Genomic DNA, 24,467 nt, shown 5'->3' with positions numbered 1-24,467 from the left:
GTACATGAGCGTCAAAGATGCTGCGATATCACGATAAAGCACTAAGATATGCCACTCAAAAAAAAAAAAAAAAAAAAAACGGATATTACTGCTAACGTATTCGGATTCATCTGATACAAGTCGGAACACGAGTCGAGGTATCATGTATTATTGCGCAACAAACTTCAATAGTAATGAAGTCCGCAGTGAGTGTATGAGATGATAAACAGTATTCGTTCAAGAAAAATGAAGAAAATCAATGTTCATTGCCGTGTGGGATTAGCCGAGCGGACTAGGGCGCTACAGTCGTGGACTGTGCGGGTGGCCCCGGCGGAGGTTTGAGTCCTCCCTCGGGCATGGGCATGGGTGTGTGTGTGTGTGTGTGTGTGTGTGTGTGTGTGTGTGTGTCCTTTGGATAATTTAGGTTAAGTAGTGTGTGAGCTTAGGGACTGATGAGCTTAGCACTGTCACACTTCTGAAACCTTGAATTGTCGTTTATACTGGGGCAAATTTGTCATCTCGGTCGACGAAGGTATCACGCGTGAACGCACAGGGTCCGCAGGCGCGCAGGTGAACACCCCACCTACACCAGCTAGCATCCCAACCGCGGTGCATGTTTCGAGCACGGACGCTACTATAATTATTACCACTCTGCAAGTTACTGGTCACCCTTAAGGAACCAGGTCTCGTTCAAGGCAGTCCCACGGTTTTTTCATTTCGTTAAATTATACCAGCGACAGAATGATACTTCAAGCATCCGTCATAGCGACACAAGCGATGACAGTGGGTTTTTTCCATGATCACCGTAGAAATAAAATGCAGGCGGATTCAGTTCCATATTTGAAGTGTGCAATGTACAGCTGTAAGTAGCTAGCTATATAACAAAATTATATTTTCGTAAGTTATCATATTTCAAAAAGAAGGTCTTGTTGTTGTTGTTGTTGTTGTTGTGGTCTTCAGTCCTGAGACTGGTTTGAGGCAGCTCTCCATGCTACCCTATCCTGTGCAAGCTTCTTCATCCCCCAGTACTTACTGTAACCGACATCCTTTTGAATCTGCTTAGTGTATTCATCTCTTGGTCTCCCTCTACGAATTTTACCCTCCACGCTGCCCTCCAATACTAAGTTGGTAATCCCTTGATGCCTGAAACATGTCCTACCAACCGATCCCTTCTTCTAGTCATGTTGTGCCACAAACTCTTCTTCTCCCCAATCCTATTCAATACCTCCTCATTAGCTATGTGATCTACCCATCTAATCTTCAGCATACTTCTGTAGCAACTTCTTCAGCAATTAACTACAATTGAAGTTGATCTCAGGAATTCAGTCTATATCACGCAAAATAAACACTACTGTTTACAATGTAATTGCTTCGATACCGGAATAACGTTTGTAACCTCCCGCAGAAATTAAAGATTAATATTAAATATAAATGGAGCCAAGTGTAACCTCCCCACAAACATTTTGAAAAAGGACAACAATTAAATGTTAATGGGAATCGTGCTCAACGCAACCTCCCAGCATAAATAAAAGAAATGTCTTTGATAATGAAAAAGTACCAAAAGTTATTTCCCCACAAGATTACTGAATAATAATGACCCAAATGTTGTTGAGCTCCCACAAGACATCGTTAAATTGAAATAAAAGCGACTGTACCTTCGCTACAAAAATATTGAAAAATAATGGCCCAATGTAAACTCGACACAAAAATTGAGAAATGAACATTCAATTGTAATGATTTTTTTCTTTTTAATAACGATTACTTTGAAAACAGAATTATTATTGGGGAATTTCTTCAACAAATTAATTACAATTACAATACATTATTAGCTGAGCGCAATGCTGTTTCATTACCTTATTTAACAATATACCTCGTCCCGAATCGTGACCAGAGACCCATGTTGACGCCCGCCGTCTCCGACCGAGTACATCTAGCAACTGCTAACTCGCAACTCAACTACATGCTTTCGCGACTCGCTACGTACCACAACAGTTCCTGCCGGCTCGCTACAAGCAACAGCACTGCACTCTCGCGCGGTCAAGCGCAGACTAGCAACGATAAATAACTCTCTGGTCAGAGATTCTCTCATGGCTCGCCATCGCTGTACTGAATACATACCGGATTACTTGTGTTGTTTGTCAGTTCTCATTCATTCGGTACAGATGCTAAAAGAAAATAAAGCTTCGATTTGCCATTACTTCTGATATTTTCTCTACATTTTTGTAGATCTCCTTGGTACTTCTTATTTTCCAACTATCTTTAGTTTGTATTGCACCCATCATTTTTTAATAACCATTCTTTCAGGTGCTTGTATTCTGTCCAGCTTATAGCTCATTGCTAAGCGTTCATATACATATAAACATTCTGGTCTCGCCACTTTGGTACAGTGTTTTATTTTTATTTTTTATATATGTATTTCTTGTGGTAGATGTTTATTGTCAAATCACACGCTCTTCCGATTTTACTAACTCTTACATTTACTGCAAATTTTTCTAGTCCATACTGCTGTATAGTTTCTCGATTATATTTGAATTTTCTACCTCTCTTTATTTTACTTATTTGTGTTTCTATGTGTTTTGGTACTTTTTATATTTGTCCTGAATTTTGTTGTTTCAACTGAAATTTTGAGATCAGTTCTATACGCTGTTTTCCACAGAAGATTTGAGTCATGTAATTAATTTTTTTCTTTTTCTATTCCAGGTATGTGCAGCTCCGCCACTTCCAGATCTTCACTCTGTAAGTTATATCTATCTGTCGGATTCACTTGTTTCCTTTAGCGATCTTTAAGTATCTCTGGAGAACATCAATACTTGAACAGAAAGTCTCTGTGGTTGCAAACGATGTATTATAAGCTGTGTGTCAATGTAATCAGATTCTCTTCGTGGTTCGGTAAACGCGTTTGTTATTGTAATCGTTGTTACTCCAGTGACCAAATCCATCACGTTTTGAGGCCCACTTCGAAGTATACCCGGTAAAAGTCACGAGTCCAGTGTTTCCAGGTGTACAGTAGTAGAGAGCGCTTACCGCCACGCTTGCAAGCGTAGTCCGGGCTTGTGAGTTCACTGTCTGAAAAGTACTCGTGTGTAACATGCCAGTTGATTAATTCAAGGAACACTGTTAAATTATATTTATTATCTAAATAAACAAACCGACATTACAGCTGCAGTAGAAGCCAGCATAGGTAACATGTAGGCACCCTAAAATTAATAAGAAAAATGATCTAGCAGACGCCGATATCATACTCACCTCCAACTCGGAAGAAAGTGTATCAATAACAGCTGCGTCTGCCTGAAGCAGTTCTGTTCAGAAACTGGACCATCTACCTCATCGTTTATGATTCAGATGCCATTTTGACCAACAGCATTCGTAATAATTTGTTCGAAATTCGCTTGCTACAAGAAGACGATGTGAGTGATATTAGAAAAAAGAATAAAAATAGCTGTTATTTTGCGTAAAAAGTAAAATTAATTTTCTGATATACGTCCTTCACTTACAAGGTTGCTGCTACAATTAAAATCTTCGATTGGTGAACGTTCAAGAGGTAAGTGATGTTTTATGTGCCTATTTTAATTAATTCATTAATGATTAAAATATAGTCTTTTTCTTGCGTTCGATTGCCTGTGTCGAGGTAGTTCGATATCCTCCGCCGTGTGTAGCAGCATTATCATGTGACGTAATCAAAGCGATGCATTACGACATATGGAAATCATCATATATCAGATATGAGTGGTCAGTTTACTGTATCATGTACCTGCGGAATGTCTTGTGTCACTGTGAACTACGTGTAGTCATGTCTTCCATTATGTTGATGTCATTTTGCGCGTACACAGAATAGAGAACTGAACGTGTACACTCCTGGAAATGGAAAAAAGAACACATTGACACCGGTGTGCGTGGACGTGAACCGTATGTGCAGTTGGCGGACTTTGAGCGAGGGCGTATAGTGGGCATGCGGGAGGCCGGGTGGACGTACCGCCGAATTGCTCAACACGAGGGGCGTGAGGTCTCCACAGTACATCGATGTTGTCGCCAGTGGTCGGCGGAAGGTGCACGTGCCCGTCGACCTGGGACCGGACCGCAGCGACGCACGGATGCACGCCAAGACCGTAGGATCCGACGCAGTGCCGTAGGGCACCGCACCGCCACTTCCCAGCAAATTAGGGACACTGTTGCTCCTGGGGTATCGGCGAGGACCATTCGCAACCGTCTCCACGAAGCTGGGCTACGGTCCCGCACACCGTTAGGCCGTCTTCCGCTCACGCCCCAACATCGTGCAGCCCGCCTCCAGTGGTGTCGCGACAGGCGTGAATGGAGGGACGAATGGAGACGTGTCGTCTTCAGCGATGAGAGTCGCTTCTGCCTTGGTGCCAATGATGGTCGTATGCGTGTTTGGCGCCGTGCAGGTGAGCGCCACAATCAGGACTGCATACGACCGAGGCACACAGGGCCAACACCCGGCATCATGGTGTGGGGAGCGATCTCCTACACTGGCCGTACACCACTGGTGATCTTCGAGGGGACACTGAATAGTGCACGGTACATCCAAACCGTCATCGAACCCATCGTTCTACCATTCCTAGACCGGCAAGGGAACTTGCCGTTCCAACAGGACAATGCACGTCCGCATGTATCCCGTGCCACCCAACGTGCTCTAGAAGGTGTAAGTCAACTACCCTGGCCAGCAAGATCTCCGGATCTGTCCCCCATTGAGCATGTTTGGGACTGGATGAAGCGTCGTCTCACGCGGTCTGCACGTCCAGCACGAACGCTGGTCCAACTGAGGCGCCAGGTGGAAATGGCATGGCAAGCCGTTCCACAGGACTACATCCAGCATCTCTACGATCGTCTCCATGGGAGAATAGCAGCCTGCATTGCTGCGAAAGGTGGATATACACTGTACTAGTGCCGACATTGTGCATGCTCTGTTGCCTGTGTCTATGTGCCTGTGGTTCTGTCAGTGTGATCATGTGATGTATCTGACCCCAGGAATGTGTCAATAAAGTTTCCCCTTCCTGGGACAATGAATTCACGGTGTTCTTATTTCAATTTCCAGGAGTGTAGATGAGGTCTGCCTGATGGTGGTGCGTGTGTCTCTCGGTACATTAGGGGTAAATTGTGCATTACATAGGAGTAGTGTCGGGATACTGCATGTGTCTACTAATGTACTCTATTCGCTCGAAACGAAATGGAGCCTTCTGCGTCCAAGGTGCAGCGTTGTGTGCTCTGCTGTAAGTCTTATCGGTGTGCGAGCCAACCTTCCGGCTGTGCTGTAACTTCCCGGTAAAAAAGCACAGCGGGTACGTCACTGACTTTCCTCGTTCTTTCAAGAAAGCTGATACGCTGCCGTCTGTACTTCCCTGGTATGTCGTCACTACCGTTCTGTTCAACAATGTGTAACCGAGCAGAAAAAAAAAAAAACGTCAGATAGCGTTCAGGCACAAACGCAGCTGCTAAGCTTGCGAGTCAAAATAGTAAGCCCAAAAAATTTTTCACAGTATTCCTCAGGAGAAATGCCAGGCCGAATAACTGCTTGCATACGGGCCAGAGGTGGACCAACGCTTTATTGACTTGCTGAATTTGTGAAGGTCTTGCTCTTGAATAAATGATACGATTTTTCTGAAATTCTAATCATTTGTTTGTCCCTACATGTACATTACGTTTACCGATGTCTGTCCCATTGGAATAATTTCTTCGTGGAGCGTCTTTTTTTTCCAGTGTAGTATCTGAAATGAATAGATACTTTTATGGTGCTAAACGTGTTTAGTAACGTTTCGCTTCTGGGACACGGGTACGCGAGCCAGCCCCGGATCGAATCCGCCTTGCGGATTAGCGACGAGAGACAGGTATCAGGCCATCGTCGATGTGGTTTTTAGGCGGTTTTCCACATCCATCTTAATGCGGGCCTGATACCCGTTTTTCGCCGTAGTTACATTTCAGGCGAAGAGTTCTTCGAAAGATTTGAACTTGGCTCTACTCTAAGACACTAGATGGGATACAGAGATACCTTCCTTGAGGAGGGAGGGGGGGGGGGACAGTCAAGGGGGGCATCCAGCCACCAACAGCTACTAACGCTGCCAAAGCCGATATGACAAATAACGCCCTCGTAGTGAAACGGGAGGAGAAGAAGAAGAAGTATTCTGAAAGGCGAGGCAGGGAAGCATGTCTGTTGCTCAAAACGCTCCCCCCCTCTCACTCTCTGTCTCTCTCTCTCTCTCTCTCTCACTCACACACACACACACACATATATATATATATATATATATATATATATATATATATATATATATATATATAGGGTGTTACAAAATGGTACGGAAAAACTTTCAGGAAACATTCCTCACACACAAGGAAAGAAAATATGTTATGTGGACTTGTGTCCGGAAACGCTTACTTTCCATGTTAGAGCTCATTTTATTACTTCTCTTCAAATCACATTAATCATGGGATGGAAACACACAGCAACAGAACGTACCAGCGTGACTTCAAACACTTTGTTACAGGAAATGTTCAAAATGTCCTCCGTTAGCGAGGATACATGTATCCACTCTCTGTCGCACGGAATCCCTGATGCGCTGATGCAGCCCTGGAGAATGGCGTATTCTATCACAGCCGTCCACAATACGAGCACGAAGAGTCTCTACATTTGGTACCGGTGTTGCGTAGACAAGAGCTTTCAAATGTCCCCATAAATGAAAGTCAAGAGGGTTGAGGTCAGGAGAGCGTGGAGGCCATGGAATTGGCCCGCCTCTACCAATGCATCGGTCACCGAATCTGTTGTTGAGAAGCGTACGAACACTTCGACTGAAATGTGCAGCAGCTTCATCGTGCATGAATCACATGTTGTGTCGTACTTGTAAAGGCACATGTTCTAGCAGCACAGGTAGAGTAGCCCGTATGAAATCATGATAACGTGCTCCATTCAGCGTAGGTGGAAGAAACTAAAATGAGCTCTAACATGGAAACTAAGCGTTTCCGGACACATGTCCACATAACCACTTTTCTTTATTTGTGTGTGAGGAATGTTTTCTGAAAGTTTGGCCGTACCTTTTTGTAACACCCTGTATATATATATATATATATATATATATATATATATATATATATATATATATATATATATATTATTTTCGATTATTCTCTTTTGAGAGAGCGATTGAACTTGAGTGGTCATGATATCTTCTTCTTCCTTCGTTCTTCCCGAATTCTCTTCATACGTTCACTGTGTTCTCTCTTGCGTTCTTCCTACCATCTTTCTCCATTTCTGTTCTCCGTATGTTCTTGTTTAAGCGTGTGTTTCTGTGTGATGTTTCTAAACTGGTCTCTATTGTTTATGTTGTCTTGTGTGATCCCCAGTTCTTTAATGTCTTCTTCTGCTTCAGTGATCCACTTTGTCGTGATTTTGCTCTTGTTGACTATTTCAAAGATTTGTCTTGTGAGCCTGCTTTTATTCAACCTGCTGATATGTCCATAAAATTTCATCCTTCTCTTTCTAATGGTGTCAGTTATTGTTTCTATGTCTTTGTAAATCTCTCTAGTTGGCCTCCTCATCCAGATTCCTTCCCGAAACACTGGTCGATATATTTTCCTCAAAATTTCTCTTTCCTGCTTTTCAGTCTCTCTGATCTTAGTATGACCATGACTCACTGTAGTTTCTGCAGCTTTAAGTGCTTCTGGTAGGACTACTGGGTTGTAATGACTTAGTTTCGCATTGACAGAAATGTATTTCTTAGTATAGTGATTCCAAGTGAGCTTATATGCTTTTTGTAATCTGGAGATTCTCTCTTTATTGGCTATTAAGTTCAGTCCTGATGGTTGGATTATCTCTCCCAGATATCTGAAGTAGGCAACTTGTGCCACTTTCCCGTATTCAGTAGTAATGGGGAGATTATCTACAGGTTTGTTTTGCATGTACTGTGTTTTCTCGTAGGAGGTTTATAGCCCATATATATATATATATATATATATATATATATATATATATATATATGGATTTCCTCAGCCGAGCTTACATAATTTTGGTTCAGTTGTGCTTCACCGAGAAATGGAGCGATGCGATTTCTCGGTGAAGGACAACTGAACCAAAATTATGTAAGCTCGGCTGAGGAAATCCAGATTCAACGCGATAACGAGATGTGTATGTTCACTGGGTTCGTCAAGCTCAAAGTATTAATCAACATTACTACCTTGAGGTTCTTGCTCAACTGTGTGAGAAAATAAGAAAAATATGTCCCGAATTTTAGTAGAACAAGTCGCGTGTTCTGAATGACGACAACGCACCAGCTCACACCGCACCGTCTGTCTGTTCAGAGGGGTGTAGCGAGGTACAGCATCCCAGTGTTAGACCACACACCTTACTCGCTTAATCTAGCACGATGTGACTTTCGTCTAATCGCCAAGGTCAAATCTGCAGAAAAAACAACAAGGCTTCAGTCCTTCAAGCAGTGAAAGAAAAGGCGATTTGCATCATCAAGGAGCACACAGAGGAAGACATGCAGTACTGTTTCCACCAATGGAAAATTCGCATGGAGCTTTGTGGGGACAGAGGAGGGAAGTACAGTACTGGCCATTGAAATTGCTACACCAAGAAGAAATGCAGACGATAAACGTGTATTCATTGGACAAATATATTGTACTAGAACGCACATGTGATTAAATTTTCACGCAATTTCGGTGCATAGATCCTGAGAAATCAGTACGCAGATCAACCACCTTTGGCCGTAATAACGGCCTTGATACGCCTGGGCATTGAGTCAAACAACGCTTGGATGGCGTGTACAGGTACAGCTGCCCACGCAGCTTCAACACGATACCACAGTTCATCAAGAGTAGTGACTGGCATATTGTGACGAGCCAGTTGCTCTTCTACCATTGACCATACGTTTCCAGTTGGTGAGAGATCTGGAGAATGTGGTGGCAAGGTCAGCAGTCGAACATTTTCTGTGTCCAGAAAGGCCCGTACAGGACCTGCAAAATGCGGTCGCACATTATCCTGCTGAAATGTAGGGTTTCGCAGGGATCGAATGAAGGGTAGAGCCACGGGTCGTAACACATCTGAAATGTAACGTGCACTATTCAAAGTGCCGTCAATGCGAACAAGAGGTGACCGAGACGTGTAACCAATGGCACCCCATACCATCACGCCGGGTGATACGCCAGTATGGCGATGACGAATACACGCTTCCACTGTGCGTTCACCGCGATGTCGCCAAACACGGATGCGACCATCACGATGCTGTAAACAGAACCTGGATTCATCCAAAAAATGACGTTTTGCCATTCGTGCACCCAGGTTCGTCGCTGAGGACACCATCGCAGGCGCTCCTGTCTGTGACGCAGCGTCAAGGGTAACCGCAGCCACGGTCTCCGAGTTGATAGTCCATGCTGCTGCAAACGTCGTTTAACTGTTGGTGCAGATGGTCGTTGTCTTGCAAACGTCCCCATCTGTTGACTCAGGGATCGAGACGTGGCTGCACGATGCGTTACAGCCATGCGGATAAGATGCCTGTCATCTCGACTGCTAGTGATACGAGGCCGTTGGGATCCAGCACGGCGTGCCGTATTACCCCCCTGAACCCACCGATTCCATATTCTGCTAAGTGATTGGATGTCGACCAACGCGAGCAGGAATGTCGCGATACGATAAACCGCAATCGCGATAGGCTACAATCCGACCTTTATCAAAGTCGGAAACGTGATGGTACTCATTTCTCCTCCGAACACGAGGCATCACAAGAACGTTTCACCAGGCAACGCCGGTCAACTGCTGTTTGTGTATGACAAATCGGTTGGAAACATGTCAGCACGTTGTAGGTGTCGCCAGCGGCGCCAACCTTGTGTGAGTGCTCTGAAAAGCTAATCATTTGCATATCACAGCATCTTCTTCCTGTCGGTTAAATTTCGCGTCTGTAGCACGTCATCTTCGTGGTGTAGCAATTTTAATGGCCAGTAGCGTATATTAAGCGCGACAATTACTAAATATGTTGTTGTTTAATCAAAATGTCTTACAGCAACAGTGATGCTATTTTGCAGTCTCGCCTCGTATTTCTTCCCACGAACAACTCGCGAATGTGACGGGAGAGGGTGGCACTTACAGTGGTAGCAGTGGTGTTCCCTCCGCCACACACCGTAGGGTGGCTGCAGTAGCGACGTCGGCACGGGCCGCGCCATGTGGCCGGGCGACGGGCGGGGGGACGCGGCGTCGGCGCGGCCCTCGCTAAGCCGGCCAGTGTTCCGCGTGGGTGGAGCCGCGGAGCTGCCAGATGGGCGCCGCCCCCGCACCCGCCTCCGCCCTCTCCCCGGGGAGACGAGACACTCCCGGCTGCGGCCGCGCCGGCCCGCGGTGGCGCCGCCCGCCTTCACGGCGCGTAAAACTCGCCACGGCGCGCCGTCGCCGAAATCACTTCGCACCGACACACGCGGAAATTAGCTCCTGACCTGAGAAACTACCGCCGCCATCGACGCGGTCGAGCCCTTAAAGAAACGGCCGCACGCGAGCGAGGTCTGTGTGTCACAAGGACGCGAGCTATGATGCGGATCACTCAGCAGCGGAATATCACGACAATTATTGATAAAAACATGGAAAAAGTAACGCTGCTCCCTGCGGATATCCCGTCACAAACCCATACGAAACAACCGCGATCGTGCATCTTGGTATGTGTCTTTTACCCTACGGTCCAGTGGCATGTTTTTTTCAGTAAGCCGTACAGTGCTTAAAATAACGGACAATGATATACAATTACATAACTTTCTCTCAACAGGACACGGCAAGGCTGGCGGGAAAAACATTTTCACCCAGCGTTAACCACACGCGTGACCTTCCAGTGCATAGATTGGCGGTTAGTTTCTCGATCATAAGTGGAAAAACAAGATTCGTCACATGTTATCACTCTTTCAAAGAAATTAGCTTTTTTCGCTCTCGGTGAAGCTGGGCATTTCAGTGCGTGGACTGGCGGTTAGCTTCTCTACCACAAGTGGAAAAACAAGATTCGTCACATGTTATTACTCTTTCAAAGAAATTAGGACTATTTTCAGTGGAGTTCAGAGTGTCACGAGAAACATTGTCGCCACGCGGGGTAGCCGCGCGGTCTTGGGCGTCTTGTCACGGTTCGCGTCGCTCCCCCCGTCGTTAAGTTCGAGTCCTCCCTCGGGCATGGGTGTGTGTGTGTTGTCCTTAGTGTAAGTTAGTTTAAGTTAGATTAAATAGTGTGTAAGTTAAGGGACTGATGACCTCAGCAGTTTCGTCCCATAAGCCCTTACCACAAATTTCCAAATTTTACGGAACATTGTCATGAGCTTCTTTTCGTTCGATCGTGAGGATTATCGGCGCCATTCTCGCACACACTTTTGTTGTGTTAAATTGGTTATGTAAAATTTGCCTTACTCATTGCGTGTCAATATCAAAAGTTTCAGCAATCGATCGAATACCGGCGGACACATCGAATCAGATTACCTACTTTCCCGGTATTTTCATCCGATTTCTATGTTGAAAGGCGTCCCGGGTATGTATCATCTTGAACGCTTCAACCGCCCAAAAACTTTATTTAATGAAAGATAGGTTCCCGTAGCGGTTTTGTTTCCAAGTTTCATGTGTAACTTTGCGACAATTCGTTTTTCCGGCACATCAAAGTAACAGCTCTTAACACAAAAGAAGGCCGCAGTGATTTATGCACAACACTCCAGATTCGGCGCATTTGACTGAGAAGGCTTCACCCCTCGAAGCTATTGGTCGGTTATCTTCGGCGAATGCATTCTCCTCTGTAGGAGCAGGCAGTAGGCGCATTATTTTATATTCTTACCTCCTATATGATGGCGAGGAAAACCATCCTAAAGTGCAGGTAAACGACTGTCTACAAAAATATAGACGAGTATCGACAAATGAATGGAATAAAGAATACTCACACTTCTCGAAATCAAGAGATCGACATTATGCCAGTATATCATCGGAAATACCAAATAAACGTTTGTAAACGAGGAGCTGTTATGACAGAAACATTGTATCCACTATAGCACTACTGAACTACAATCGTGCATGCTTCCGACGGCACCTACACCGCATTCATGTTGTTGAGTCACCGCTTTGTGAATATGGAATCACGGAAGCTGTGAACCACTTGTCCTTTTGATCCGAAAACCAAGAACAACAATACCCAACTCTGATTCGGCGAGTCGTGACGTTAAAAACGCTCTCTTCTAACATACGTACTGACACTCCTGATGACAAGAGACTGTAGGGTATTCAAGTAACTCTTTCACTTCCTGTGCTCAGAAAAATTAAATATGTGATATAGATATATGCAATTACATGAATCACCCTTAAACTGAGTTTGAAGAAACTATGAATTTGAATTTGCCTGTTAATTTACGCGAATTAATACAAAATTATACTGACTCTTCTAGGACCTGTAGTAGCAAGTATATTCGCCGTACTTCTATCAGTAATGTAAATCTGTTGATTATTTAGTTATGTAGTGTGTACCTTCCATTTTTTTTACTGACCTAACGCAATACTGCGCTTGTTAGATTCTGAAGGAAACGCGACACTTTTCTTTGCACATTAGGCTACCTCCTCTGTTTATTCAAGATGGTAAGCTCCAGAACGAAGAACAATACCCAAGAATCGGTGCAACCAGTGTTTAGTAAGCCATCGCTCTCGTGGACGAAACACATTTCGGTACGATTTTTCTAATTAATTGCAGCCAGTTATTTGCTTTTCCTTAAGCTTGATTCTTTTAAAGGTGCTCCGGAAGGCTTACTCTTGGCTATGTTACAGTTGTTACTTGTTCAGTGATCTATCAGCAGTAGTGTGATCGAAGAGTAATAGATCTTCTGGCGAGTTTATGAGCAGTAGGATACATTTATTTACGGTAAAGGTCAACTGCCAGTCCCTCCGCTAAATGTCGATTCCCTGTAGATTTTCGTTTATTTCCTTGCCCTTTTCTAGCGTTGCAGCTTTCCTACTTACAACGGCAGAATCTACGAACTGTCTCTTGGAGCTTTCGACGTTATCCGCCAGTTCATAAACGAGACGTTTCAAAGGCTATGCGACAAACAGCTGGGACTGATAGATCGCGGAACAACTTTCGATACAGACAAAATGTTTGCCGACGCTTCCCGGAATCACTAGGCAGGTCTATTGTTATTGGTTGTGCCAATGAGAGACGTACCGACCGAGGTGACTCGGTGGTTCGCACACGGTACTCGCATTCGGAAGGACGACGGTTCAATCCCGCGTCCGGCCATCCTGATTTAGGTTTTCCGTGATTTGCCTAAATCATTCCAGGCAAATTTGAAAGGGCACGGCCGACTTCTTTACCCATCCTTCGCTAATCCGATGAGACCGATGACCTCGCTGTTTGGTCTCTTTCTCCAAACAGCCCAACCAACCCAACCTGAGAGACGTTAGGGCGTTGGCACAGTGCCGAGTTTCTATGCAATGTGTGTTGCCTATAAGCCAGTCATCTGACCCACGTGAAACGCCGTAGCTCAGGCTTTTGAAATAACTGAAATAACTTTCTCCACTTCGAGAGTATGCCCGCTTAGCTGAGTGGTCCCTCCCTCCGCTTGATGGCGGACTGGGACTTATAAATGTACGAGCGAGGGCTACAGCATTATACTTGTGCACAATGATGAAATTGTGGACCCACCAAGATGCTTCCCTTACGGATCGTCTGTTAGAGGAATTGCTGCCGGCGTCTCTTCTGCCACCTGTCACGGTTGCACACATTACACCCTCACTCTCGCACCTCTCGGCATTTATTCTTGAGTATAGTTACGTGCACCCAGACCTTCCCAACACTCGCCCTCCCAAGGCGAGAGACTTTTACAGACTGCTGCTAAGGTCCACCCCTCGCAATGTGATTGAGAGGAAGAGCCCTACGACCCTGTGGCCTGCAGTGTGGAGAGTGGTCCAGAAGTCCTTCCTCCCCACGCGGGTACGAGCCGCGTGGTACCAGGTGGTGAACGGGAAGGTTGTAACACGACAAAGGCTGCACGCTATTGGGATGGCGGATTCCCCCCTTTGCCCACGTTGCCACCTCGTGGATACTGACAAACACCGTTTAACATGTGGATCGGCGTTAGAGGTATGGCTGCTAGTGCAGAAGATCCTCGCCTGCTACCTCCGTATCGCGCCCCGCACAATTGAGCCACGGCTCCTCCTTTGTCCAGAGGATACTTATTTCCCACCTGCGAAGACTCACGCTCTCACATGGTTTAAAGGCATGTCCATATACTACCTCTTTCGAGATGATGAGAAGATGGTGCTTGATTACTGGCAATTTCTCCAGGACAGTCATAGCACACTTGAGTGTACACCCCGATACCGACAACTATTTGCCAACTATTTGCGCAGTGTCTTTGATAACCCCCCTCACAGTTGGGGAGTACCGGGCAGAGGATGACCGCCTTCTTGGGGCTCCACACGCTGCGAAATGTTGTACCAATTTGGAACATGGAATCTGTACGCAGATGGGCCATGCACGTGGAATGGCGTGCGGGATTTGGTTACATTTTTCTTTCTTTATTATCAATCATCACACTATTGGTTTCAAATTCTATTTCATAGTTTAGAAGGAACTGTTGTTCTGTTCTTGCTACGGATGTACATTCTAATTTTGTTTGTCGTAACTGAAAGACGCCTTTTTCCATCTATATATAAAAAAAAGGTTGGCAGAGGAAATCATTTACAATTTTTTAAAAAAATTAAAAAAAAACAACACAAAAATAAAAAAATTAAAAAAAACAAAAAAGAAAAAAAAGTGGTAACGTGCTTGCCTGCCATGCAGTGGGCCAGGGTTCGATTCCCGTCAGCGTTGAAGATTTTCTCCGCTTGTGGACTGGGTGTTATGTTGTCCTCATCATTACAAACGCGCAAGTCACCCAATGCGACGAAATAACAACAGTGGCCGGATTTCCCCGTACTGGGCCTCGCGGCCAACAGTACCACACGATCATTTCATTTCCACTTACGGACACTCTTTCCTAAGGTTTTCGCATTGAAAATCACGCTATCAGTTTATTGGGGTAGGTAGTATGCAACTGCGACACACGTAAGTTAGTAGACCGTGCTAGTTCGGTGAAATCTCGTCGCCGCAGGGCCGGCGAATTCAATAAAACGGTCCTGGTGTCACCCAGAAACGCCAGGGAATATTTTGTCTGTAACAAAAGTTGTCCCCCACGGCATGATCTATTACCTCTAGACGTTAGTCGCAAGGGCTATCAACAGCAATAGTCGTGTAACAATCTTTTGGCGTCATCTCGAAGTTACGAGGGCAGTTCAATAAGTAATGCAACACATTTTTTTTTCTGTTACAGGGGTTGTTTTATTCAGCATTGAAATACACCAGGTTATTCCCCAATCTTTTAGTTACACAACACTATATTTCAACGTAATCTCCATTCAATGTTACTGCCTTACGCCACCTTGAAATGAGGGCCTGTATGCCTGCACGGTACCATTCCACTGGTCGATGTCGGAGCCAACGTCGTACTGCATCAATAACTTCTTCATCATCCGCGTAGTGCCTCCCACGGATTGCGTCCTTCATTGGGCCAAACATATGGAAATCCGACGGTGCGAGATCGGGGCTGTAGGGTGCATGAGGAAGAACAGTCCACTGAAGTTTTGTGAGCTCCTCTCGGGTGCGAAGACTTGTGTGAGGTCTTGCGTTGTCATGAAGAAGAAGTTCGTTCAGATTTTTGTGCCTACGAACACGCTGAAGTCGTTTCTTCAATTTCTAAAGAGTAGCACAACACACTTCAGAGTTGATCGTTTGACCATGGGGAAGGATATCGAACAGAATAACCCCTTCAGCGTCCCAGAAGACTGTAACCATGACTTTACCGGCTGAGGGTATGGCTTTAAACTTTTTCTTGGTAGGGGAGTGGGTGTGGCGCCACTCCATTGATTGCCGTTTTGTTTCAGGTTCGAAGTGATGAACCCATGTTTCATCGCCTGTAACAATCTTTGACAAGAAATTGTCACCCTCAGCCACATGACGAGCAAGCAATTCCGCACAGATGGTTCTCCTTTGCTCTTTATGGTGTTCGGTTAGACAACGAGGGACCCAGCGGGAACAAAGATTTGAACATCCCAACTGGTGAACAATTGTGACAGCACTACCAACAGAGATGTTAAGTTGAGCACTGAGTTGTTTGATGGTGATCCGTCGATCATCTCGAACGAGTGTGTTCGCACGCTCCGTCATTGCAGGAGTCACAGCTGTGCACGGCCGGCCCGCACGCGGGAGATCAGACAGTCTCGCTTGACCTTGCGGCGATGATGACACACGCTTTGCCCAACGACTCACCGTGCTTTTGTCCACTGCCAGATCACCGTAGACATTCTGCAAGCGCCTATGAATATCTGAGATGCCCTGGGTTTCCGCCAAAAGAAACTCAATCACTGCCCGTTGTTTGCAACGCACATCCGTTACAGAGGCCATTTTAACAGCTCCGTACAGCGCTGCCACCTGTCGGAAGTCAATGAAACTATACGAGACGAAGCGGGAATGTTTGAAAATATTCCACAAGAAATTTCCGGTTTTTTCAACCAAAATTGGCCGAGAAAAAAAATGTGTTGCATTACTTATTGAACTGCCCTCGTACTTTCATGTCCGTCGATTTTGTCTCGTTAAAAACCACGTGTTAATTTCTGCCAGATAGAATGTACTGAATCCTTGCACCAACCTGTACCGTATTTCGTCCACTAAGCACGAGTGGCGGACCTACATCCAGTGCCTTTCGCGAGACTGGGAACATGCCGCTAACCTGGACACCGTTCTCTACGACGCTCTGTGCGTGATGGACGGACGGAGCGCGGCGAGTTTCACAAGACTGCTGTTTGTGAGATGCTGTGCAGGTGGTTTTCGTTTTCCAAAATGCTCTCCTGACTGGAATACACCCATTGTGCCTGGTACTGACGCTATTAGTCTCTCGTCGCGGCAGCATAACCCTGAGCGCTCCCGTTCTCCTGGTAGCCACAAGGAGGCCTCTGTCTCTGCGCACAGTGGACCATTGTTGAGCGCCTCTGTTGTCGGGCAGCCTCGTCCTTACCACCAGGAAAGTACACAAAGCTTAGGGGGCGGGGAACGGAGCAGCTGAAAGACCGAAGTAAAGAAAAACGCGAAAAAAAATATCACACTAAAGCTGCTTTCACCCCTGTACGTGAATGCGAACGTAGAACGGATGAGTTTTGTGACGTCGTAACGAGGAATTTGACATTGGGGAGCATTTGTGAGTGTGAACAACAGAATCGAACTTGTTGGATTTTCTCATCGCACTACGAAAGGTGAACTAATGGGATGCAGGATAGCTTTCTGTGTCGCAGTTCTGAATGAGTATACGTTCATATTGCAATACATGTTTCTAAAATTAGAATGCGTGATTTTTGTACTAGAACTTGCATATTACCGAACTGTATCGTTTCACTGCGTCGCCACGTTGAAGCGGTTAAAAAGCTCGTCGTTTCTAAATGCAGTGCTATGGTTGTGAATGTAAACATCTGAACAACACCTACTCAGTCAGTGTCTGTGGACATATTTGCTGGTTGTGTAGTACTGGACTCTGTACTTCAAGATACGTAGGCACCTGTGGAATAACATCTGAGTGAGTCAGTGAGGTGTGTAGAGAAGCGCATTCGGCGCATACTGCTTTCGAAATTAGGCGATTTGTGTTCAGTTCGTGTTCAAGTATTTTCACGTTTTATTGCTCAGGAAAGTTCCAAAGTTATTCAGATCTATTGACAGCGATACTTTCCCTAATTAACTCTCCTTTGGGCAAACGAAAAATCCGATCAGCGGATGAACGACCGTTGGTTTTGTACACCGGCCAGCCTGAATGTGGTCTTTCGGCGGTTTCCCACGCTAGTTTAGGCAAATGCTGGGCTGGTCGCTAATTTCCCACTAAGAAAATGTAATACACAAAGAGTTAAAATACGATAACAAACAGAACAAAGTTTACACTATTCACCGACAAATGGCGCACACGATTTTCAACAGCATAACTGACGGTTGCGGCGACAGGAACGGCATCCGGCCGAAAAGTTAAATAAATTAAATTTATCTGATCTTGAGTACACCGGACGCCGTTCTAGTAGACGGGATTAACGCTAAGAAAGGGAAGAAGAAGAAGAAAAGATAACTGTCTTACGAGGAAAATTGACAACTTTATTTAGGCGAAAGGGTTTCAGCCTATTCAGAACACTTTACCTAGAGGGTCCTTTTTGAATTTTGGCTTAACAAGCACAAATATAAATAACCTTCATACATCTTCATCTTCTGATGAGCCATGCCGAAGCAACATATTCATTTTAGCACCGTGGTACTACGTTCTAGAGGTTGCTGCTTTCGGCAGTGTGGACTGTATTGATGTTAATCATATCCAACTGACAGCTTCCATTTTCCTTGCTTGTCGGCTGCAGAATTAAGAACTATCCATTATAAACGCCGAGTGTAAGCAACAGTAGGTTATCATACAGAATGTGGTGTAGCTTATCCAGACTCAAGTTTCTGTTTATTCCCGAAATCGCATAACGAGAATATCGGTATGGTTTCCCTGAAAAGGACACACGTCATTTTCTTCCCCACTCTTACAAATCCTAGCTTGTATCCCGTCTCTAATGACTTCGTCGTCGACGGGACTGTAAACCGTAATATTTCTTCGATCTTTTTTCAGATAGAATTATTTTAAAGCTGTTTTAACGCACTAATCACCCTTGAATTTCTTTTTTGAATTTTCGGAAACAAACTCTGTGTGGTCGGCAGAAGTTCCAGGACACATTGGCGAGCATGTGTCATATGATCATATTTGAGCGCTCACGTACCACGCTGAAAACCGCGACCACGTTCTCGTCCACGTCGCTTGAGGGGAGGGGAGGGGAGGGGAGTTTAGCTTGTTGTAGAAATGAATGTTCTTACATTTCGTCGTGTACGCAGAGGTGACTGAATCAGGCTGTAGTGGTGAGACCTGAACCTTGCACTCCTCGGGTTGCGCGAGCTGTGAAATATATTTTACTCTTCACTGTGATCGTCTCTCCCTTTGATAAATTTGTTCTGCAGTTTTTCGGTCTGCCATTATGCGGGAGTTAGATATGATACAAAGGATACCAACACGTCCTCTAAGCACGAGAACGGCAGGAAGATGGTCAACCTCAGGGGCAGATGCTACAAGAACGTGCTTCGCATCACAAGGAGGTGAATGTCGAGAGGTTCCGTTGAAAGAAGAGTCGAGCGGCATGTTAGTTCCTCTCACATACACGTAACGAATTGACGGCAAAATCAGACAAATGCGACCACACGCGGAAACTTACCGACAATCCTTCTTGCAGCGCACAATTCGCGAGTGGAACGGGGTCGTGGGAAGCCTGTAGTGGTATCCGAAATATGTTCCGCCACATACCGTAAGGTGGGTTGCGGTGCGTACTATATAGCCAGGTGAAACAGCTCGTTCAGCGAACGCAGCGTGAAGTACATCTACATTTACATGATTACTCTGCTATTCACAATAAAGTGCTTGGCAGAGGGTTCAATGAACCACCTTCAAGCTGTCTCTCTACCGTTCCACTCTCGAGCGGCACGCGGGAAAAGCGAGAAGTGGAATTTTTCTGTGCAATCCATTTCTCGTATTTTATTGTGATGACCATTTATCCCTATGTAGGTGGGTGTCAACAGAATGTTTTCGCAATCGGAGGAGAAAACTGGTGAGTGAAATTTCATGAGAAGATCCTGTCGCAACGAAAAACGCCTTGGTTTTAATGATTGCCACTCCAATTCCCGTATCATGTCTGTGGCGCTATGTCCCCTATTTCGCGATAGTACGAGATGAGCCGCCCTTCTTTGAACTTACTCGATGTCATCCGTCAGTCCCACCTGATGCGGATTCCACACCACACAGCAATACTCCGGAATATGGCGGACAAGCGTGGTGTAAGCAGTCTCTTTAGTAGACCTGTTGCACCTTCTAAGTGTTCTGCCAGTGAATCGCAGTCTTTAGTTTGCTCTACCCACAATATTATCTATGTGATCGCTCCAATTTAGGTTATTTGTAATTGTAATCCCTAAGTATTTAGTTGAATTCACAGCCTTCATATTTGGTGATATATCACGTAATCGACATTTAGCAGATTTCTTTTAGTACTCATGCGAATAACTTCACACTTTTCTTTCTTCAAGGGCAATTGCCACTTTTCACGCCATACAGATATCTTATCTAAATCATTTTGCAATTCGTTTTGGATTGCCTCCTGTGTCGTTAATATACATCAGGAACAATAGAGGGCCTATAGCACTTCCTTGGGGAACGCCGGATATTACTTTTGTTTTAATGTTATTTTAAACATTTTCCGTCTGTTACTACGAACTGTGACCTTTCTGGCAGGGAATCACGAATCCAGTAAAGCTCGCGGCGTAAACGAAATCTTACTATTGTCGACATCACACTGATGTCTCATCATCAATTCTTGCAACTCGAGCAGCGTGCAACACTGAAAGCTTGAGGCTGGTCTTACACTATCAAATTTCTTTGTCCACTATCTTTGTAAAATAAATTTGATGGTGTAATAGGGAACTTCGTCAAATATCGTCAGATATTTGATCAAATCTAAGGCATCGCTGTAGATTTGATCATTGAAGTCGCTTGACTTCAGTTCACTGCAATGTGACATGTTCCTGGCATCGGTGCTACGTTCTGTCATCTGTAGTGTTTTTATAAACATTGCCGGTAAATACAATTGGTGTGTACCGACGACTACAAAATTAATGGAGATGTATGAAGCTGTTGAGGTGCTTTACAAGCACCCTGAATACAAAAAATAGATTAAGAAGATTGGAGACTAGACCTAACCTAAGCTAACCTAACTCTCTCCTGTAGCAAGGAATCGGAGTTTTACAGTGAGCCTGTCTTCTGCAGATATAGCAGTTCTTAAGTGAGTATTGTGCTTTGTGATATGAGGATACACTTCACTGAGCACATACAGAAATGTATGCTCATCCATTCTTAAGTTATTGATGTACAAGTTGACGTCCTCCACTATATGCTCACGTAACAAGTTTTGTTGAATGCTTTTATCGCGTCGTCGTAAAACCCACGACTTCGCCCAGTTACGTTTCGTTTTTTTCCCCCGCTTCTCTTCTCTTCCGCGTGTGCACACAGTGCAATTATGGTACATGCAACTGCTGCGGTTAACATCAAGTTGTTGTCGTCAGCCATCTTGAACTTTGACGAAAAATATGATGACAGTGTAATACCCCTTTTCAGCGCCACGTCAAAGATCTTTGTCAGAAATATTTGACGAATGTTTGATCACATCTTTGATCAAATCTTTGACTAAGAAATTTGATAGTGTAATACCGGCCTAAGCCTCGTTGCTCGGCACGTGTGTCGTGGCGAGGCTTCGCGGATAGCACGCGCCACTAGTTTGAGAGGAGACGCGGAAGCGGTGGCGCCGGCGCTGCTGTGTCCTTAGCAGGCGTCGGCTTCCTGCCACGTCACTTCCGGCGCCCCCTCCCCGACCGTAACGCACAGCAGACGTTACCGCACACGGGGCATGCGCCGCTGCGGCGCGGCCCACGCGCAGAATCGCCGCGGGCCTTCTGGCGACTCGTGCCCGCATTCCTGGAAAGCGTCGCAACTGGTGTACTGCGACCTGTCTGCTAGTCTGCCGCCACGCACGTGCTGCAAGAGCGGTGATGTCTACTACTTCTGTACTCCGCAAAAATCACCTGTAGTGTGTGGCGGGAGGTTCTCTGTGTACCAGCCTCACTTGCCCCCTTTCCTGTTCGTTCCGCGAATGGTAGATGGGAAGAACCGACGTTGGAAAGCCACCCTGTGAAGTCGAATCGTTCTAGTTTTCACCTTATGGTCTTTCCGCGTAGTATACGTAGGGGAAGCAGTATGTTGGCTGACTCTTCTAGGAACGCTCTCGGAATTTCGACACTGTATTACACTCTGAAGGACAACTGCTGTGCCGTCCGCCACTGGAACTGGATGAGTACCTCCGTGATATCTTCGCACTCACTAACCGAACCTGTGACGAAACGCACTGCTCTTGGTATCTTTTCTATTTCCTATTTGGTAAGTGTCCCATGCTGACAAGCAATACTCAGGCAACGATCGAAAGAGTATTTAGTAAGCCACTTCCTTCGTGGGAAGGAAGGTTTCTTGCTGTAGATCTTCGCCTGGCCTCCGCCTTTCTTACGATTAGTTTTATGTAGTCGCTCCACTTTACATCCCGTACGCACACTCTCAAATATTTAATTGATGTGACTGCTTCAAATGATTGTCCGGCAATCGTGCAATCATACAAAAAAAAAAAAAAAACGCAGAAAGCAGCCTCTTCATGTGCCAATCATCTAAAGCCAAATCCCAACAAGACTCAGGTGTGCGCATTTCACTTGAAGAACAGAGAAGCTCGGCGGGAACTGGACGTTACACGGTAAGGCAAACGACTGGAGCATCGTTCAACACCAGTATATCTGGGTGTTACCCTTGACCGAATTCTGACCTTCAAGAAACATTGCCATAACACCAAGCTGGAAGTTAATTCACGGAATAACATCTTGAGGAAACTCACATCCACCACAAGTCCTCCCGTCCTGAGAATTTCGGCTCTTGCTTTGTGTGTGTCCGCTGCAGAGTATGATTCACCTGTGTGTAGTGCACCCAATCACACCAAACAGGTTGATATTGCAGTCAATGACACCGTCCGAATCTTGTCGGGATGTATGAAGCCAACCCCAGTCGATAAAATCTACCGGATTCTTGGAATAGCTCCCCCCCATTATCAGAAGCGCTGTTGCTGCAGACTTATGATCCCCGACATCCACTGCGTGGTCATCAGGCTGTGGTCCGTCGACTGAAGTGGAGAAAGAGCTTCGTCGCCAGGAATCAACCACCAGAGGGAACACCAGGGTCTGACCGCATCACCAGGTGGAAGCGCAAGCTACCACATGATATCCCTGAAAAGGAAGAGCTAGCTCCAGGAAACGACTTGCCCTACCCTATTTCGAGATCGCTCAATCGTCTTAGGGTGGGCGTTCCTCTATACAAGAACAACATGCGAAAATGGGGCATTCTTCCAGCTGTTGGAGATACATCCTGCGAGTGCGGAACAACGCAAGACTCGGGCCCCCTGCTAATATGTCCTCAACTTGAACAACCCTGCACAACACACGGCCTGATCGAGGGAACCAACAAGGCCGTCGGAGTGGCTACCTTCTGGAAATCCTGACCGGTCGCGGAAATGAATGAATGTGCAATATGTTACGTTTATTTATCTTGAGGGCAAGAAACCACTCCCTGCACCAAGCGCCGATCTTATTGCACGTATTCATTTCATCACAGTTTTCTATGCGGCGTAATTACGACCGTGAAGGAATCATTAATTGGGCGTCCCGATTCGAATTCCTACTCATCGATACTTGTGAAGTTGCAGTCTTCTGGCTGGTTTAATGCTGTGTGCCATGCTTCGTCTCTTGTGGCAGTATCGTAATTTCAGAGTACCACATACACAAAATGTCCTCAATTATTTATTGTGTGTTTTCTGATTTGTCTTTCCCTACACTTTTTGTCGCCTATGACTTCCTCCGTACCAAGGAAGTCAATCGCTTATGTCTTAAAACATATCCTTTCGTCCTGTCGCTTCTTCCACATAATATATGTGATTCTTCCGAGTCTCTTTACATTTCTTATGTTGTCAGTACACTTTATATACAGCATTTTTAACACTAAATTCCAAACACTTCTCTTCTGTTCCTTTCTGTTTTCTCCCACAGCCCATTATTCATTCACATACAATACTGTGCTCCAGATACATCTTACCGTAGTACCGTGAGCTCTGGAGAACCTTGATTACATCACAGAGCCGACTACGGGACTGACACCTTCTCAGCTCTACTTGTTCTCTTACCGATATTCCACCAACGACCTTGAAGTTTCAGGGAGAAAAGTCTAATTATGAGGTAGGAGAGTCAAACCGTCTTTCCAAATCACAAACCTTAGTTTTCACTGAAAGGACACAATTTATTTACTTTGACTCAGCCTTGTCAAGTCCTTTGTCGGGTGCTCTAGCTGCGTTTTTTCCCTTCTTTATAGTTCGTGTGTCGGCATTAGTTGCTGATCGTGCAGCAAGGCTAACGGTCTTGTGGAGAACCCGGGATAATCCCCAAAACTGACGGTTTTGTTTTTTTCGTGTTCGAGGATAGGACGGGATACTGTCACCCTCGCGATGCCGATTGAGGAGTCGTTTGAAAGAGTAGTAGTGTCTCCAAAGTTTGAGAAGCTGACTAGCGACCGAGAGAACGTTGTATTGACTCCGCACCATCCACACCGCATTCGAATGGCGTCGTTGAGAGAGGGTGACACGGCGGCCGGTCGGCCCTGAATAGTTTGTCACGGGTCTTCAGCTTAATGTTAACTAAAATAGTCACGAAGTGTTTTACCGTTGTTGTTGTTGTGGTCTTCAGTCCTGAGACTGGTTTGATGCAGCTCTCCAT

This window comes from Schistocerca cancellata, chromosome 3, assembly GCF_023864275.1.
Source record: "Schistocerca cancellata isolate TAMUIC-IGC-003103 chromosome 3, iqSchCanc2.1, whole genome shotgun sequence".
Classification (NCBI taxonomy): domain Eukaryota; kingdom Metazoa; phylum Arthropoda; class Insecta; order Orthoptera; family Acrididae; genus Schistocerca; species Schistocerca cancellata.
This window is presented reverse-complemented; position numbering follows the sequence as displayed.